At 45.6% G+C, this 10,000-nt stretch overlaps 17 non-coding genes and 24 pseudogenes across 17 annotated transcripts in view; all 41 read right to left on the reverse strand.

Annotated features, from left to right (window-relative positions):
• The window catches only part of LOC132877684 (5S ribosomal RNA), a 119-nt gene extending 99 nt beyond the window's left edge, over nucleotides 1-20 (reverse strand). Inside the window, exon 1 of the ribosomal RNA XR_009653355.1 lies at nucleotides 1-20. This exon is cut by the window's left edge and continues 99 nt beyond it. This is a non-coding gene — a ribosomal RNA (5S ribosomal RNA).
• Nucleotides 21-137: 117 nt separating this feature from the next.
• On the reverse strand, nucleotides 138-256 carry LOC132881372 (5S ribosomal RNA; annotated as a pseudogene).
• A 114-nt stretch (nucleotides 257-370) lies between these two features.
• On the reverse strand, nucleotides 371-489 carry LOC132878572 (5S ribosomal RNA; annotated as a pseudogene).
• A 127-nt stretch (nucleotides 490-616) lies between these two features.
• On the reverse strand, nucleotides 617-735 carry LOC132876717 (5S ribosomal RNA). The gene has a single exon (XR_009652423.1). It is a non-coding gene; the product is annotated as a 5S ribosomal RNA (ribosomal RNA).
• A 117-nt stretch (nucleotides 736-852) lies between these two features.
• LOC132881179 (5S ribosomal RNA) lies at nucleotides 853-971 on the reverse strand (annotated as a pseudogene).
• A 209-nt stretch (nucleotides 972-1,180) lies between these two features.
• Nucleotides 1,181-1,299, reverse strand: LOC132881181 (5S ribosomal RNA; annotated as a pseudogene).
• Nucleotides 1,300-1,513: 214 nt separating this feature from the next.
• Nucleotides 1,514-1,632, reverse strand: LOC132877685 (5S ribosomal RNA). The gene has a single exon (XR_009653356.1). It is a non-coding gene; the product is annotated as a 5S ribosomal RNA (ribosomal RNA).
• Nucleotides 1,633-1,754: 122 nt separating this feature from the next.
• On the reverse strand, nucleotides 1,755-1,873 carry LOC132878648 (5S ribosomal RNA; annotated as a pseudogene).
• Nucleotides 1,874-1,990: 117 nt separating this feature from the next.
• LOC132879825 (5S ribosomal RNA) lies at nucleotides 1,991-2,109 on the reverse strand (annotated as a pseudogene).
• Nucleotides 2,110-2,221: 112 nt separating this feature from the next.
• LOC132878573 (5S ribosomal RNA) lies at nucleotides 2,222-2,340 on the reverse strand (annotated as a pseudogene).
• Nucleotides 2,341-2,457: 117 nt separating this feature from the next.
• LOC132881182 (5S ribosomal RNA) lies at nucleotides 2,458-2,576 on the reverse strand (annotated as a pseudogene).
• A 229-nt stretch (nucleotides 2,577-2,805) lies between these two features.
• Nucleotides 2,806-2,924, reverse strand: LOC132877686 (5S ribosomal RNA). The gene has a single exon (XR_009653357.1). It is a non-coding gene; the product is annotated as a 5S ribosomal RNA (ribosomal RNA).
• Nucleotides 2,925-3,046: 122 nt separating this feature from the next.
• Nucleotides 3,047-3,165, reverse strand: LOC132877687 (5S ribosomal RNA). Its single transcript, XR_009653358.1, has one exon. It is a non-coding gene; the product is annotated as a 5S ribosomal RNA (ribosomal RNA).
• Nucleotides 3,166-3,287: 122 nt separating this feature from the next.
• LOC132878308 (5S ribosomal RNA) lies at nucleotides 3,288-3,406 on the reverse strand (annotated as a pseudogene).
• Nucleotides 3,407-3,528: 122 nt separating this feature from the next.
• On the reverse strand, nucleotides 3,529-3,647 carry LOC132877900 (5S ribosomal RNA). Its single transcript, XR_009653560.1, has one exon. It is a non-coding gene; the product is annotated as a 5S ribosomal RNA (ribosomal RNA).
• A 117-nt stretch (nucleotides 3,648-3,764) lies between these two features.
• On the reverse strand, nucleotides 3,765-3,883 carry LOC132879826 (5S ribosomal RNA; annotated as a pseudogene).
• Nucleotides 3,884-3,995: 112 nt separating this feature from the next.
• LOC132877689 (5S ribosomal RNA) lies at nucleotides 3,996-4,114 on the reverse strand. The gene has a single exon (XR_009653359.1). It is a non-coding gene; the product is annotated as a 5S ribosomal RNA (ribosomal RNA).
• A 127-nt stretch (nucleotides 4,115-4,241) lies between these two features.
• LOC132877690 (5S ribosomal RNA) lies at nucleotides 4,242-4,360 on the reverse strand. The gene has a single exon (XR_009653360.1). It is a non-coding gene; the product is annotated as a 5S ribosomal RNA (ribosomal RNA).
• Nucleotides 4,361-4,482: 122 nt separating this feature from the next.
• On the reverse strand, nucleotides 4,483-4,601 carry LOC132879545 (5S ribosomal RNA; annotated as a pseudogene).
• Nucleotides 4,602-4,723: 122 nt separating this feature from the next.
• LOC132877692 (5S ribosomal RNA) lies at nucleotides 4,724-4,842 on the reverse strand. Its single transcript, XR_009653362.1, has one exon. It is a non-coding gene; the product is annotated as a 5S ribosomal RNA (ribosomal RNA).
• A 117-nt stretch (nucleotides 4,843-4,959) lies between these two features.
• LOC132877693 (5S ribosomal RNA) lies at nucleotides 4,960-5,078 on the reverse strand. Its single transcript, XR_009653363.1, has one exon. It is a non-coding gene; the product is annotated as a 5S ribosomal RNA (ribosomal RNA).
• Nucleotides 5,079-5,195: 117 nt separating this feature from the next.
• LOC132881374 (5S ribosomal RNA) lies at nucleotides 5,196-5,314 on the reverse strand (annotated as a pseudogene).
• A 114-nt stretch (nucleotides 5,315-5,428) lies between these two features.
• LOC132878680 (5S ribosomal RNA) lies at nucleotides 5,429-5,547 on the reverse strand (annotated as a pseudogene).
• Nucleotides 5,548-5,669: 122 nt separating this feature from the next.
• Nucleotides 5,670-5,788, reverse strand: LOC132877694 (5S ribosomal RNA). The gene has a single exon (XR_009653364.1). It is a non-coding gene; the product is annotated as a 5S ribosomal RNA (ribosomal RNA).
• Nucleotides 5,789-5,910: 122 nt separating this feature from the next.
• LOC132878309 (5S ribosomal RNA) lies at nucleotides 5,911-6,029 on the reverse strand (annotated as a pseudogene).
• Nucleotides 6,030-6,151: 122 nt separating this feature from the next.
• LOC132877902 (5S ribosomal RNA) lies at nucleotides 6,152-6,270 on the reverse strand. The gene has a single exon (XR_009653562.1). It is a non-coding gene; the product is annotated as a 5S ribosomal RNA (ribosomal RNA).
• A 117-nt stretch (nucleotides 6,271-6,387) lies between these two features.
• Nucleotides 6,388-6,506, reverse strand: LOC132879827 (5S ribosomal RNA; annotated as a pseudogene).
• Nucleotides 6,507-6,618: 112 nt separating this feature from the next.
• Nucleotides 6,619-6,737, reverse strand: LOC132877695 (5S ribosomal RNA). The gene has a single exon (XR_009653365.1). It is a non-coding gene; the product is annotated as a 5S ribosomal RNA (ribosomal RNA).
• A 127-nt stretch (nucleotides 6,738-6,864) lies between these two features.
• On the reverse strand, nucleotides 6,865-6,983 carry LOC132877696 (5S ribosomal RNA). Its single transcript, XR_009653366.1, has one exon. It is a non-coding gene; the product is annotated as a 5S ribosomal RNA (ribosomal RNA).
• A 122-nt stretch (nucleotides 6,984-7,105) lies between these two features.
• Nucleotides 7,106-7,224, reverse strand: LOC132879547 (5S ribosomal RNA; annotated as a pseudogene).
• A 122-nt stretch (nucleotides 7,225-7,346) lies between these two features.
• On the reverse strand, nucleotides 7,347-7,465 carry LOC132877697 (5S ribosomal RNA). The gene has a single exon (XR_009653367.1). It is a non-coding gene; the product is annotated as a 5S ribosomal RNA (ribosomal RNA).
• A 117-nt stretch (nucleotides 7,466-7,582) lies between these two features.
• Nucleotides 7,583-7,701, reverse strand: LOC132877698 (5S ribosomal RNA). The gene has a single exon (XR_009653368.1). It is a non-coding gene; the product is annotated as a 5S ribosomal RNA (ribosomal RNA).
• A 117-nt stretch (nucleotides 7,702-7,818) lies between these two features.
• LOC132881375 (5S ribosomal RNA) lies at nucleotides 7,819-7,937 on the reverse strand (annotated as a pseudogene).
• A 114-nt stretch (nucleotides 7,938-8,051) lies between these two features.
• On the reverse strand, nucleotides 8,052-8,170 carry LOC132878574 (5S ribosomal RNA; annotated as a pseudogene).
• Nucleotides 8,171-8,292: 122 nt separating this feature from the next.
• Nucleotides 8,293-8,411, reverse strand: LOC132876718 (5S ribosomal RNA). Its single transcript, XR_009652424.1, has one exon. It is a non-coding gene; the product is annotated as a 5S ribosomal RNA (ribosomal RNA).
• Nucleotides 8,412-8,528: 117 nt separating this feature from the next.
• Nucleotides 8,529-8,647, reverse strand: LOC132881183 (5S ribosomal RNA; annotated as a pseudogene).
• A 184-nt stretch (nucleotides 8,648-8,831) lies between these two features.
• On the reverse strand, nucleotides 8,832-8,950 carry LOC132878172 (5S ribosomal RNA; annotated as a pseudogene).
• Nucleotides 8,951-9,067: 117 nt separating this feature from the next.
• Nucleotides 9,068-9,186, reverse strand: LOC132879829 (5S ribosomal RNA; annotated as a pseudogene).
• Nucleotides 9,187-9,298: 112 nt separating this feature from the next.
• Nucleotides 9,299-9,417, reverse strand: LOC132878575 (5S ribosomal RNA; annotated as a pseudogene).
• Nucleotides 9,418-9,534: 117 nt separating this feature from the next.
• Nucleotides 9,535-9,653, reverse strand: LOC132881184 (5S ribosomal RNA; annotated as a pseudogene).
• Nucleotides 9,654-9,852: 199 nt separating this feature from the next.
• LOC132878880 (5S ribosomal RNA) lies at nucleotides 9,853-9,971 on the reverse strand (annotated as a pseudogene).
• Between the last annotated feature and the right edge of the window lie 29 nt (nucleotides 9,972-10,000).

Consider the following 10,000-nt stretch of genomic DNA (forward strand, 5'->3'; position numbering starts at 1 on the left):
AGAGTGGTTTGGCCATAAGCAACAGTTAGTTGGAAATGTGCCGTTTTTCTTGCCTTGCCTTGCGACCAGAAGGAAAATTCTTGCCTTGCGAGCAGAAGGAAAATTCAAACAGATTTCTGCAAGAAGACAAAATAAAATGCTTACAGTACCTGGTATTACTAGGCAGTCTCCCACTCAAGTACTAAACAGGCCCAACTCTGTTTAGCTTCTCAGATCAGACAGGATCAGGCATTGTCAGAGTGGTTTGGACATAAGCAATAGTCTGGAAATGTGCCGTTTTTCTTGCCTTGCCTTGCGATCAGAAGGAAAATTCTTGCCTTGCGACCAGAAGGAAAATTCAAACAGATTTCTGCAAGAAGACAAAATAAAATGCTTACAGTACCTGGTATTCCTAGGCAGTCTCCCACTCAAGTACTAACCAGGCCCAACTCTGTTTAGCTTCTGACATCAGACGGGATCAGGCGTTGTCAGAGTGGTTTGGCCATAAGCAACAGTTAGTTGGAAATGTGCCGTTTTTCTTGCCTTGCCTTGCCTTGCCTTGCGCCCAGAAGGAAAATTCTTGCCTTGCGAGCAGAAGGAAAATTCAAACAGATTTCTGCTAGAAGACAAAATAAAATGCTTACAGTACCTGGTATTCCTAGGCAGTCTCCCACTCAAGTACTAACCAGGCCCAACTCTGTTTAGCTTCTGAGATCAGACGGGATCAGGCGTTGTCAGAGTGGTTTGGCCGTAAGCAACAGTTAGTTGGAAATGTGCCGTTTTTCTTGCCTTGCCTTGCGACCAGAAGGAAAATTCTTGCCTTGCGAGCAGAAGGAAAATTCAAACAGATTTCTGCAAGGAGACAAAATAAAATGCTTACAGTACCTGGTATTCCTAGGCAGTCTCACACTCAAGTACTAACCAGGCCCAACTCTGTTTAGCTTCTCAGATCAGACAGGATCAGGCATTGTCAGAGTGGTTTGGACGTAAACAACAGTCTGGAAATGTGCGCCTTGCCTTGCCTTGCCTTGCCTTGCCTTGCCTTGCCTTGCCTTGCCTTGCCTTGCCTTGCCTTGCCTTGCCTTGCCTTGCCTTGCCTTGCCTTGCCTTGCCTTGCCTTGCCTTGCGCCCAGAAGGAAAATTCTTGCCTTGCGAGCAGAAGGAAAATTCAAACAGATTTCTGCAAGGAGACAAAATAAAATGCTTACAGTACCTGGTATTCCTAGGCAGTCTCACACTCAAGTACTAACCAGGCCCAACTCTGTTTAGCTTCTCAGATCAGACAGGATCAGGCATTGTCAGAGTGGTTTGGACGTAAACAACAGTCTGGAAATGTGCGCCTTGCCTTGCCTTGCCTTGCCTTGCCTTGCCTTGCCTTGCCTTGCCTTGCCTTGCCTTGCCTTGCCTTGCCTTGCCTTGCCTTGCCTTGCCTTGCCTTGCCTTGCCTTGCCTTGCCTTGCGCCCAGAAGGAAAATTCTTGCCTTGCGAGCAGAAGGAAAATTCAAACAGATTTCTGCAAGAAGACAAAATAAAATGCTTACAGTACCTGGTATTCCTAGGCAGTCTCCCACTCAAGTACTAACCAGGCCCAACTCTGTTTAGCTTCTGAGATCAGACGGGATCAGGCGTTGTCAGAGTGGTTTGGCCATAAGCAACAGTTAGTTGGAAATGTGCCGTTTTTCTTGCCTTGCCTTGCCTTGCGCCCAGAAGGAAAATTCTTGCCTTGCGAGCAGAAGGAAAATTCAAACAGATTTCTGCAAGAAGACAAAATAAAATGCTCACAGTACCTGGTATTCCTAGGCAGTCTCCCACTCAAGTACTAACCAGGCCCAACTCTGTTTAGCTTCTGAGATCAGACAGGATCAGGCGTTGTCAGAGTGGTTTGGCCATAAGCAACAGTTAGTTGGAAATGTGCCGTTTTTCTTGCCTTGCCTTGCGACCAGAAGGAAAATTCTTGCCTTGCGAGCAGAAGGAAAATTCAAACAGATTTCTGCAAGAAGACAAAATAAAATGCTTACAGTACCTGGTATTACTAGGCAGTCTCCCACTCAAGTACTAAACAGGCCCAACTCTGTTTAGTTTCTGAGATCTGACAGGATCAGGCGTTGTCAGAGTGGTTTGGCCGTAAGCAACAGCTTGTTGGAAATGTGCCATTTTTCTTGCCTTGCGATCAGAAGGAAAATTCTTGCCTTGCGACCAGAAGGAAAATTCAAACAGATTTCTGCAAGAAGACAAAATAAAATGCTTACAGTACCTGGTATTCCTAGGCAGTCTCCCACTCAAGTACTAACCAGGCCCAACTCTGTTTAGCTTCTGACATCAGACGGGATCAGGCGTTGTCAGAGTGGTTTGGCCATAAGCAACAGTTAGTTGGAAATGTGCCGTTTTTCTTGCCTTGCCTTGCGCCCAGAAGGAAAATTCTTGCCTTGCGAGCAGAAGGAAAATTCAAACAGATTTCTGCAAGGAGACAAAATAAAATGCTTACAGTACCTGGTATTCCTAGGCAGTCTCACACTCAAGTACTAACCAGGCCCAACTCTGTTTAGCTTCTCAGATCAGACAGGATCAGGCATTGTCAGAGTGGTTTGGACGTAAACAACAGTCTGGAAATGTGCGCCTTGCCTTGCCTTGCCTTGCCTTGCCTTGCCTTGCCTTGCCTTGCCTTGCCTTGCCTTGCCTTGCCTTGCCTTGCCTTGCCTTGCCTTGCCTTGCCTTGCCTTGCCTTGCCTTGCCTTGCCTTGCCTTGCCTTGCGCCCAGAAGGAAAATTCTTGCCTTGCGAGCAGAAGGAAAATTCAAACAGATTTCTGCAAGAAGACAAAATAAAATGCTTACAGTACCTGGTATTCCTAGGCAGTCTCCCACTCAAGTACTAACCAGGCCCAACTCTGTTTAGCTTCTGAGATCAGACGGGATCAGGCGTTGTCAGAGTGGTTTGGCCATAAGCAACAGTTAGTTGGAAATGTGTCGTTTTTCTTGCCTTGCCTTGCCTTGCGCCCAGAAGGAAAATTCTTGCCTTGCGAGCAGAAGGAAAATTCAAACAGATTTCTGCTAGAAGACAAAATAAAATGCTTACAGTACCTGGTATTCCTAGGCAGTCTCCCACTCAAGTACTAACCAGGCCCAACTCTGTTTAGCTTCTGAGATCAGACGGGATCAGGCGTTGTCAGAGTGGTTTGGCCATAAGCAACAGTTAGTTGGAAATGTGCCGTTTTTCTTGCCTTGCCTTGCCTTGCGACCAGAAGGAAAATTCTTGCCTTGCGAGCAGAAGGAAAATTCAAACAGATTTCTGCAAGAAGACAAAATAAAATGCTTACAGTACCTGGTATTCCTAGGCAGTCTCCCACTCAAGTACTAACCAGGCCTAACTCTGTTTAGCTTCTGAGATCAGACGGGATCAGGCGTTGTCAGAGTGGTTTGGCCATAAGCAACAGTGAGTTGGAAATGTGCCGTTTTTCTTGCCTTGCCTTGCCTTGCGCCCAGAAGGAAAATTCTTGCCTTGCGAGCAGAAGGAAAATTCAAACAGATTTCTGCTAGAAGACAAAATAAAATGCTTACAGTACCTGGTATTCCTAGGCAGTCTCCCACTCAAGTACTATCCAGGCCCAACTCTGTTTAGCTTCTGAGATCAGACGGGATCAGGCGTTGTCAGAGTGGTTTGGCCATAAGCAGCAGTTAGTTGGAAATGTGCCGTTTTTCTTGCCTTGCCTTGCGACCAGAAGGAAAATTCTTGCCTTGCGAGCAGAAGGAAAATTCAAACAGATTTCTGCAAGAAGACAAAATAAAATGCTTACAGTACCTGGTATTACTAGGCAGTCTCCCACTCAAGTACTAAACAGGCCCAACTCTGTTTAGTTTCTGAGATCTGACAGGATCAGGCGTTGTCAGAGTGGTTTGGCCGTAAGCAACAGCTTGTTGGAAATGTGCCATTTTTCTTGCCTTGCGCCCAGAAGGAAAATTCTTGCCTTGCGACCAGAAGGAAAATTCAAACAGATTTCTGCTAGAAGACAAAATAAAATGCTTACAGTACCTGGTATTCCTAGGCAGTCTCCCACTCAAGTACTAACCAGGCCCAACTCTGTTTAGCTTCTGAGATCAGACGGGATCAGGCGTTGTCAGAGTGGTTTGGCCATAAGCAACAGTTAGTTGGAAATGTGCCGTTTTTCTTGCCTTGCCTTGCCTTGCCTTGCGCCCAGAAGGAAAATTCTTGCCTTGCGAGCAGAAGGAAAATTCAAACAGATTTCTGCAAGAAGACAAAATAAAATGCTTACAGTACCTGGTATTCCTAGGCAGTCTCCCACTCAAGTACTAACCAGGCCCAACTCTGTTTAGCTTCTGAGATCAGACGGGATCAGGCGTTGTCAGAGTGGTTTGGCCATAAGCAACAGTTAGTTGGAAATGTGCCGTTTTTCTTGCCTTGCCTTGCCTTGCGCCCAGAAGGAAAATTCTTGCCTTGCGAGCAGAAGGAAAATTCAAACAGATTTCTGCTAGAAGACAAAATAAAATGCTTACAGTACCTGGTATTCCTATTCAGTCTCCCACTCAAGTACTAACCAGGCCCAACTCTGTTTAGTTTCTGAGATCAGACGGGATCAGGCGATGTCAGAGTGGTTTGGCCATAAGCAACAGTTAGTTGGAAATGTGCCGTTTTTCTTGCCTTGCCTTGCCTTGCGCCCAGAAGGAAAATTCTTGCCTTGCGAGCAGAAGGAAAATTCAAACAGATTTCTGCAAGAAGACAAAATAAAATGCTTACAGTACCTGGTATTCCTAGGCAGTCTCCCACTCAAGTACTAACCAGGCCCAACTCTGTTTAGCTTCTGAGATCAGACGGGATCAGGCGTTGTCAGAGTGGTTTGGCCATAAGCAACAGTTAGTTGGAAATGTGCCGTTTTTCTTGCCTTGCCTTGCGCCCAGAAGGAAAATTCTTGCCTTGCGAGCAGAAGGAAAATTCAAACAGATTTCTGCTAGAAGACAAAATAAAATGCTTACAGTACCTGGTATTCCTAGGCAGTCTCCCACTCAAGTACTAACCAGGCCCAACTCTGTTTAGCTTCTGAGATCAGACGGGATCAGGCGTTGTCAGAGTGGTTTGGCCATAAGCAACAGTTAGTTGGAAATGTGCCGTTTTTCTTGCCTTGCCTTGCGACCAGAAGGAAAATTCTTGCCTTGCGAGCAGAAGGAAAATTCAAACAGATTTCTGCAAGAAGACAAAATAAAATGCTTACAGTACCTGGTATTACTAGGCAGTCTCCCACTCAAGTACTAAACAGGCCCAACTCTGTTTAGCTTCTCAGATCAGACAGGATCAGGCATTGTCAGAGTGGTTTGGACATAAGCAATAGTCTGGAAATGTGCCGTTTTTCTTGCCTTGCCTTGCGATCAGAAGGAAAATTCTTGCCTTGCGACCAGAAGGAAAATTCAAACAGATTTCTGCAAGAAGACAAAATAAAATGCTTACAGTACCTGGTATTCCTAGGCAGTCTCCCACTCAAGTACTAACCAGGCCCAACTCTGTTTAGCTTCTGACATCAGACGGGATCAGGCGTTGTCAAAGTGGTTTGGCCATAAGCAACAGTTAGTTGGAAATGTGCCGTTTTTCTTGCCTTGCCTTGCCTTGCGCCCAGAAGGAAAATTCTTGCCTTGCGAGCAGAAGGAAAATTCAAACAGATTTCTGCTAGAAGACAAAATAAAATGCTTACAGTACCTGGTATTCCTAGGCAGTCTCCCACTCAAGTACTAACCAGGCCCAACTCTGTTTAGCTTCTGAGATCAGACGGGATCAGGCGTTGTCAGAGTGGTTTGGCCATAAGCAACAGTTAGTTGGAAATGTGCCGTTTTTCTTGCCTTGCCTTGCCTTGCGACCAGAAGGAAAATTCTTGCCTTGCGAGCAGAAGGAAAATTCAAACAGATTTCTGCAAGAAGACAAAATAAAATGCTTACAGTACCTGGTATTCCTAGGCAGTCTCCCACTCAAGTACTAACCAGGCCTAACTCTGTTTAGCTTCTGAGATCAGACGGGATCAGGCGTTGTCAGAGTGGTTTGGCCATAAGCAACAGTGAGTTGGAAATGTGCCGTTTTTCTTGCCTTGCCTTGCCTTGCGCCCAGAAGGAAAATTCTTGCCTTGCGAGCAGAAGGAAAATTCAAACAGATTTCTGCTAGAAGACAAAATAAAATGCTTACAGTACCTGGTATTCCTAGGCAGTCTCCCACTCAAGTACTATCCAGGCCCAACTCTGTTTAGCTTCTGAGATCAGACGGGATCAGGCGTTGTCAGAGTGGTTTGGCCATAAGCAGCAGTTAGTTGGAAATGTGCCGTTTTTCTTGCCTTGCCTTGCGACCAGAAGGAAAATTCTTGCCTTGCGAGCAGAAGGAAAATTCAAACAGATTTCTGCAAGAAGACAAAATAAAATGCTTACAGTACCTGGTATTACTAGGCAGTCTCCCACTCAAGTACTAAACAGGCCCAACTCTGTTTAGTTTCTGAGATCTGACAGGATCAGGCGTTGTCAGAGTGGTTTGGCCGTAAGCAACAGCTTGTTGGAAATGTGCCATTTTTCTTGCCTTGCGCCCAGAAGGAAAATTCTTGCCTTGCGACCAGAAGGAAAATTCAAACAGATTTCTGCTAGAAGACAAAATAAAATGCTTACAGTACCTGGTATTCCTAGGCAGTCTCCCACTCAAGTACTAACCAGGCCCAACTCTGTTTAGCTTCTGAGATCAGACGGGATCAGGCGTTGTCAGAGTGGTTTGGCCATAAGCAACAGTTAGTTGGAAATGTGCCGTTTTTCTTGCCTTGCCTTGCCTTGCCTTGCGCCCAGAAGGAAAATTCTTGCCTTGCGAGCAGAAGGAAAATTCAAACAGATTTCTGCAAGAAGACAAAATAAAATGCTTACAGTACCTGGTATTCCTAGGCAGTCTCCCACTCAAGTACTAACCAGGCCCAACTCTGTTTAGCTTCTGAGATCAGACGGGATCAGGCGTTGTCAGAGTGGTTTGGCCATAAGCAACAGTTAGTTGGAAATGTGCCGTTTTTCTTGCCTTGCCTTGCCTTGCGCCCAGAAGGAAAATTCTTGCCTTGCGAGCAGAAGGAAAATTCAAACAGATTTCTGCTAGAAGACAAAATAAAATGCTTACAGTACCTGGTATTCCTATTCAGTCTCCCACTCAAGTACTAACCAGGCCCAACTCTGTTTAGTTTCTGAGATCAGACGGGATCAGGCGATGTCAGAGTGGTTTGGCCATAAGCAACAGTTAGTTGGAAATGTGCCGTTTTTCTTGCCTTGCCTTGCCTTGCGCCCAGAAGGAAAATTCTTGCCTTGCGAGCAGAAGGAAAATTCAAACAGATTTCTGCAAGAAGACAAAATAAAATGCTTACAGTACCTGGTATTCCTAGGCAGTCTCCCACTCAAGTACTAACCAGGCCCAACTCTGTTTAGCTTCTGAGATCAGACGGGATCAGGCGTTGTCAGAGTGGTTTGGCCATAAGCAACAGTTAGTTGGAAATGTGCCGTTTTTCTTGCCTTGCCTTGCGCCCAGAAGGAAAATTCTTGCCTTGCGAGCAGAAGGAAAATTCAAACAGATTTCTGCTAGAAGACAAAATAAAATGCTTACAGTACCTGGTATTCCTAGGCAGTCTCCCACTCAAGTACTAACCAGGCCCAACTCTGTTTAGCTTCTGAGATCAGACGGGATCAGGCGTTGTCAGAGTGGTTTGGCCATAAGCAACAGTTAGTTGGAAATGTGCCGTTTTTCTTGCCTTGCCTTGCGACCAGAAGGAAAATTCTTGCCTTGCGAGCAGAAGGAAAATTCAAACAGATTTCTGCAAGAAGACAAAATAAAATGCTTACAGTACCTGGTATTACTAGGCAGTCTCCCACTCAAGTACTAAACAGGCCCAACTCTGTTTAGCTTCTCAGATCAGACAGGATCAGGCATTGTCAGAGTGGTTTGGACATAAGCAATAGTCTGGAAATGTGCCGTTTTTCTTGCCTTGCCTTGCGATCAGAAGGAAAATTCTTGCCTTGCGACCAGAAGGAAAATTCAAACAGATTTCTGCAAGAAGACAAAATAAAATGCTTACAGTACCTGGTATTCCTAGGCAGTCTCCCACTCAAGTACTAACCAGGCCCAACTCTGTTTAGCTTCTGACATCAGACGGGATCAGGCGTTGTCAGAGTGGTTTGGCCATAAGCAACAGTTAGTTGGAAATGTGCCGTTTTTCTTGCCTTGCCTTGCCTTGCGCCCAGAAGGAAAATTCTTGCCTTGCGAGCAGAAGGAAAATTCAAACAGATTTCTGCTAGAAGACAAAATAAAATGCTTACAGTACCTGGTATTCCTAGGCAGTCTCCCACTCAAGTACTAACCAGGCCCAACTCTGTTTAGCTTCTGAGATCAGACGGGATCAGGCGTTGTCAGAGTGGTTTGGCCGTAAGCAACAGTTAGTTGGAAATGTGCCGTTTTTCTTGCCTTGCCTTGCGACCAGAAGGAAAATTCTTGCCTTGCGAGCAGAAGGAAAATTCAAACAGATTTCTGCAAGGAGACAAAATAAAATGCTTACAGTACCTGGTATTCCTAGGCAGTCTCACACTCAAGTACTAACCAGGCCCAACTCTGTTTAGCTTCTCAGATCAGACAGGATCAGGCATTGTCAGAGTGGTTTGGACGTAAACAACAGTCTGGAAATGTGCGCCTTGCCTTGCCTTGCCTTGCCTTGCCTTGCCTTGCCTTGCCTTGCCTTGCCTTGCCTTGCCTTGCCTTGCCTTGCCTTGCCTTGCCTTGCGCCCAGAAGGAAAATTCTTGCCTTGCGAGCAGAAGGAAAATTCAAACAGATTTCTGCAAGAAGACAAAATAAAATGCTTACAGTACCTGGTATTCCTAGGCAGTCTCCCACTCAAGTACTAACCAGGCCCAACTCTGTTTAGCTTCTGAGATCAGACAGGATCAGGCGTTGTCAGAGTGGTTTGGCCATAAGCAACAGTTAGTTGGAAATGTGCCGTTTTTCTTGCCTTGCCTTGCGACCAGAAGGAAAATTCTTGCCTTGCGAGCAGAAGGAAAATTCAAACAGATTTCTGCAAGAAGACAAAATAAAATGCTTACAGTACCTGGTATTACTAGGCAGTCTCCCACTCAAGTACTAAACAGGCCCAACTCTGTTTAGTTTCTGAGATCTGACAGGATCAGGCGTTGTCAGAGTGGTTTGGCCGTAAGCAACAGCTTGTTGGAAATGTGCCATTTTTCTTGCCTTGCGATCAGAAGGAAAATTCTTGCCTTGCGACCAGAAGGAAAATTCAAACAGATTTCTGCAAGAAGACAAAATAAAATGCTTACAGTACCTGGTATTCCTAGGCAGTCTCCCACTCAAGTACTAACCAGGCCCAACTCTGTTTAGCTTCTGACATCAGACGGGATCAGGCGTTGTCAGAGTGGTTTGGCCATAAGCAACAGTTAGTTGGAAATGTGCCGTTTTTCTTGCCTTGCCTTGCGCCCAGAAGGAAAATTCTTGCCTTGCGAGCAGAAGGAAAATTCAAACAGATTTCTGCAAGGAGACAAAATAAAATGCTTACAGTACCTGGTATTCCTAGGCAGTCTCACACTCAAGTACTAACCAGGCCCAACTCTGTTTAGCTTCTCAGATCAGACAGGATCAGGCATTGTCAGAGTGGTTTGGACGTAAACAACAGTCTGGAAATGTGCGCCTTGCCTTGCCTTGCCTTGCCTTGCCTTGCCTTGCCTTGCCTTGCCTTGCCTTGCCTTGCCTTGCCTTGCCTTGCCTTGCCTTGCCTTGCCTTGCCTTGCCTTGCGCCCAGAAGGAAAATTCTTGCCTTGCGAGCAGAAGGAAAATTCAAACAGATTTCTGCAAGAAGACAAAATAAAATGCTTACAGTACCTGGTATTCCTAGGCAGTCTCCCACTCAAGTACTAACCAGGCCCAACTCTGTTTAGCTTCTGAGATCAGACAGGATCAGACGTTGTCAGAGTGGTTTGGCCATAAGCAACAGTTAGTTGGAAATGTGCCGTTTTTC

This window comes from Neoarius graeffei (assembly GCF_027579695.1).
Source record: "Neoarius graeffei isolate fNeoGra1 chromosome 18 unlocalized genomic scaffold, fNeoGra1.pri SUPER_18_unloc_1, whole genome shotgun sequence".
NCBI lineage: Eukaryota > Metazoa > Chordata > Actinopteri > Siluriformes > Ariidae > Neoarius > Neoarius graeffei.